Source organism: Cryptomeria japonica, unplaced genomic scaffold (genome assembly GCF_030272615.1).
Source record: "Cryptomeria japonica unplaced genomic scaffold, Sugi_1.0 HiC_scaffold_403, whole genome shotgun sequence".
Lineage (NCBI taxonomy): Eukaryota > Viridiplantae > Streptophyta > Pinopsida > Cupressales > Cupressaceae > Cryptomeria > Cryptomeria japonica.
The window spans coordinates 75,166-80,290 of NW_026729224.1; the positions used below are offsets into that span (position 1 = coordinate 75,166).

Below are 5,125 nucleotides of genomic sequence, written 5' to 3' on the forward strand. Positions count from 1 at the left end.
CTTAATCCATCATTTAGAAATGAGATTTCCTTAATCCATCATTTAGAAATGAGATTTCCTTAATCCATCATTTTGAAATGAGATTGTAGATTATTTAGATTTGTATGTGTTTTCTCTCAAATTGTTATATGTGGGAACCATGTTTGTGGATGAATGCTACACAATTTTTTTTTTATATTGTCTTCTATTAGCACTTAAGTTATGGAGGTACTCGTGAATATTTTGGTCTAATTTAAAACATACTACTCAAAAATTTCTTTATGGATGTTGGGAAAAGATTCATTTAAGAAATTATGGGTTTTTCTTACCTCATAACCTTGCATCTTATAAAATATGATGTTAATTCAAGTGCACCATATTGTACGCAATTGATGGTTGCCACATTTATAAATAAAATTATAAAGTAGTTAGAGCTCAATTTTCCACTGTGTTAATTTTAGTTACGTATCAACATATATATTTTTTTTTAATTTGGACTTATTGAAAAAAAATAGCTTTGTTTGGGTATAGGTCAATGTTAACATTCATTTGGCTCTCTTCATCCTGACATGGATCATAGAAGAAATGTTGATGCAAAAATATTGTACACAATTGAATCCCAAAACAGCTATATCTTGATACCTTCACTAACTTTGTCTAAAAAAGAACTTTTTGGAAAGACTTATTGATGATGTAAGTAATTATCAACTATTCTTAGACAGCTTGTAATCCCAATCAATGTTAAATAAGATAACTATTTATAACTTTTATGCATTGATAATCTTCAAAATTATAATCAAATCTTTGACCATTAAATCGTTGACTAATTTAACGATTAAATTTTAATAAAAGATAATATAGACGCATATTTATTAAAAAATAAATAAACAATTAAATTAATTACTTTCATATACAATATTCATGGAGAAAAAGCTATATGAAATTGAACAAAAGAAAACATTACTAATTCTTTTATGTTAGATAAAAACACTCGTATTAAAATCAATGCAACATTTCTGGATTAGATTAGGTGTTAGTTTTTTAATCAACGTTTAAGATCGCGTTGAATGATCCATCATGAGAATAGTAAAAATAGTAGAGAGCCATCATCAGAATAGTAAAATAGTAGAGCTAAGAATTATTCATCGTTATAAAAAACGTGTACAGAGTTAAAGGTATTTCTCTGCCAGATTAACATCAAAGTGCGCATTGCCAATCGTCAGTGCAAAATCCCCGTCCCTGACCGCAATAATTATTTTCTCTTTCACAGCAAACAAACGGAGGCGAACAATCTTTATAATCTGTGCACGGATTATCGGTGCACATCTCGCCTGATATGCCTACTCCCAATATTAATGTTATAACCAAGAAAAGAACTACCTTCGCCATTTTATTATGCTCCCAAGAAAATATGATACGAAACTAGACAGTGGACATCCAATTTAAAAGGAGTATAATCCAGATTAGGGTTGACAGATAAGCCGAAAACGGGATTCCTTGGCCGCCTGTTTTGAGTGTTTATGCAGATGGAGGTCTCATTTTGTCCAATTCTATGATGTCCCAGAATCATGCTCGAATCATAATTAGTGGAATAGGTACCCCTCAATCTTTGGCTCTTAGCTAAATAGGTTTTAGTGTAAAGGCATGTGCTCTCATATTGCGTAGCTACATAACTTTATGGATGATATAAAATCCTCCATAAGAAAAAAATATGTTCCAAGCATAGGTGGTCTTTTAATTTTATGGAAATGAATCTGTAAATAATTATAAAATGAGGTGATTAACCTAGATGGGTTTTAGTTTCATGTTTTTCAATAAATATTGTTTCTATTGTGATCTATAATGTAACGAAATATCTATTACTACTAAGAATTACATTGCTACTAGATTTTCCTAAGAATTTTCGTAAGAAATTATACATGAAAACATTAATTTCACCATAAGAGTATTGTTTTATTATACCATTTAAATTTTTTTCATAATTTATAATTTTAAAAAATGACATAAATTATATTAATTTTTACATAATTTATATCCTATTTGAGTATATAAGATTTCTGATTATGGATGAAAGTCATACTTTTTTATTTGACGATACCATTTGTAAGCACTTTAGCTATAGAGGTATTCATGGACATTTTGGTCTAGTTTAAAAGCATGTCACTCACATCTTTCTCCATGGAGATTTAAATTTGTTTTATTCAAGAATACTTTGCCCATGGATGTATATTGAATCATAATATGAACATCAATTGAATCTTTGAAAACTGGAACAATATATATAATTATATTACTCAAAACCTTTTAGATATAAAGTTATGAATAAAATTGATATAGCAATAACTAAGAAGCGAAATAAAGCATTAAAAAATCTAATAGATCAACTTGTGAAATGACACAAATTAAAAATACTTGCATTTATATCAATTATTAATTAACTTGAAAAACATCGAACAATTAAAGGTATTTTTCTACTAGATTAATGTCAAACTAAATCTAATGTTAATAATAAATATTATTAGTATGTGAAGCCCTCCCGTTTCCATGCTCAAAACAAAATATGATTCAAACAAAACTTGATAAATATTGATCTAGTTTCATTTTTAATAACAAAGGTAAATAACATATGTTTGATAGAGGAAAAGAGGATGGAAGATATCACAAGTGTTTAGCAAGGAATTGGTGTTTATTAGCAGTTTGCATCTGTCACTGATGATAATAGGCAAACAAACCATGAATAACTTTACATCGACTCTTTAAACGAAACAAATAAAAACATTTATACTGATTACAATTATTAATGGGCTTAGCAAAATCCCTGTCCCGCACCACAGAAATTGATATCAATGCCAAGGCAAAGTTGTTCAGGTGGGCAATCACCATCACTGTTGCACGGATAATAGTCGCAGGGATAATTTTTGCACACAACATCGCCTACTCCCAATATTAATATTATCACTATCAAGATTACTGCCTTCGCCATTTTGTTATTCTCCCAAGCAAAAGATGATACAGAAACCATAGAAGAGGGAGCGTTCAATTTGTAAGGAGTAGCAAATGCGAAACTAGTGGTTTCTACATTATTACTTAGCCGCCTGTTTCCATGTAAGGCCAATATGCATGCGCATCCTCTAGTTCTACGCCATCGTTTTTTTCCCTTGGTAATTAAGTTGTGACTTTTTTAATAAATTTGAGAAATGATTTCTTTGTTCTTTTCATTGATCCAATTCGAGTAACAAGTAGTGCCAAATCAAATATATTTCCTTCACGGTCTAGACATAACCGTCTTTCCATGTGATGCATCGTCAAAGATAACCTAGATCCAATGCTTTTTACGAGAAATCCAATATGCATTGACTTTGATATTATCAATTGGATGAACCCAGGATGTCACATGAACGGATGAAAATTTAGCTATAATCAAGAATATAATTGGCTCCTACAAATAAACCTATGAAAGAAAACTGATATAATAACAAAGCAAACAAACTAGCGTAACTCTTTTTCATCACCTTTTCGAACGAAACAAAATTAAAACATTTATATTAATATCAATTATTAATCGATGTATAAAATGCCAGCAGAACTTTCCAGAAATCCAGCGAATGACTGAGAATCCATAGCCTCTAAATTGAATGACATCAAATTTCTTCCTACACTCCAAACCATTTGATTGTGAAATCAACAGAAACATCGACGGTGTTTAAAGTTTGGGATCTGTGTGCAATATTCAACAGTTGTAAGAACTTTTATTTTTGTACAAGATGATATAAAGCTGTGTGAATTTGGACTTTGGGAGTGTTTGAGATGGATAAAGTGAAGGTACTCAGCAAATGGGTCAGTATGTTTGGCATGCGCGTCCCAATTGCCTTGGAAGAGAAAGGTGTTAAATATGAATACCAGGAAGAGGATCTGGCTCCCAATAAAAGTGATCTCCTCCTGCAAATGAATTCTGTGTACAAGAAAATACCTGTCTTGATCCACAATGGCCAGCCTATATGCGAGTCTCTTATAATTCTTCAATACATTGATGAGGCTTGGGATTACAAACAATTATTACCCATCAACCCATATGACCGTGCCCTTGCTCGCTTCTGGGCCGACTTCATAGATAAAAAAGTAAGGTATTCCCATTTTCTCATTTGTATTGGTGTTTAAGTTCTTTAATACATTTTTAGGCAGTTGTAGTTGGAAATCTTGTGCTAGTCTATTAATGGGATCGTTGGCTAACACAAATCTTCTGTGGTTGCAGTTTTTTGACTCGGGATTTCGTATAGTATGGTCAAAAGACAAGGTTGAGGAGGGCAAGCGTGACATGTTGGAGAACCTTCAATTTTTAGAAGGCGCACTAAAAGAGATGTCGGCAGGGGGGTCCCTCCCTTTTTTCGGTGGGAAGGATTTTTTGTTTTCTTGATATTGCCTTCATTCCCTTTGCTTGTTGGTTCCATATTTATGAAACTATTGGGAATTTCAAGATACCATTTGACAGTGAATACCCACTTCTTGATGCTTGGGTTAAGAGATGTCTGGAGAGGGATAGTGTTAAGAAAGTCCTTCCCTCTCCTGATAGAGCCCTAGAACACATATTACAATTAAGGGAGAGATATATGGTTGGTTAAATTGTTTCTTCAAATCTTAAGCAAGGATGAATCTTTTCTTTGGAATAGATGAATACAAGATGTCCAAAGATGTTAGATGATAGAATTCAATTTATTGTTGAATGATTATAGTGAAGGTAGTGAGTTCTGATGTTCAAACATATCACATAGTTAAATCATTCATTTTTATTTATTTGTGAATGGTTAATATGTTTTGAATGATAAATTTATGCAATAGGTATTGAAGTGTGTTGTCATCTAGATTTCATATATTTATTATTGGATTTCATGTGTAAACTTTATTTTATGTTTGATTCAATATCAATGATCTTCGATGAAATTTGTATAGTTTGCTTTTTCTGCTATTTTAAAGATGTTATTTAAATTATTTTTTAAGTGATGTATTAAGATAATTTAGTTTTAAGATAAATATTATGATTCAAATACATTTGAATGCAGTAATATTGTGATGAATTTTGATGTTTCATCCCACTAAACGACCTAATTTTACTAAATATTCAATGATGACCTGAAATGTCGATTCCCCA

General features: G+C 31.2%; 1 pseudogene; it reads left to right on the top strand.

Moving 5' to 3' along the window:
• The first annotated feature begins 3,786 nt into the window (after window positions 1–3,786).
• On the top strand, window positions 3,787–4,598 carry LOC131871375 (probable glutathione S-transferase parC; annotated as a pseudogene).
• The last annotated feature ends 527 nt before the right edge of the window (window positions 4,599–5,125 follow it).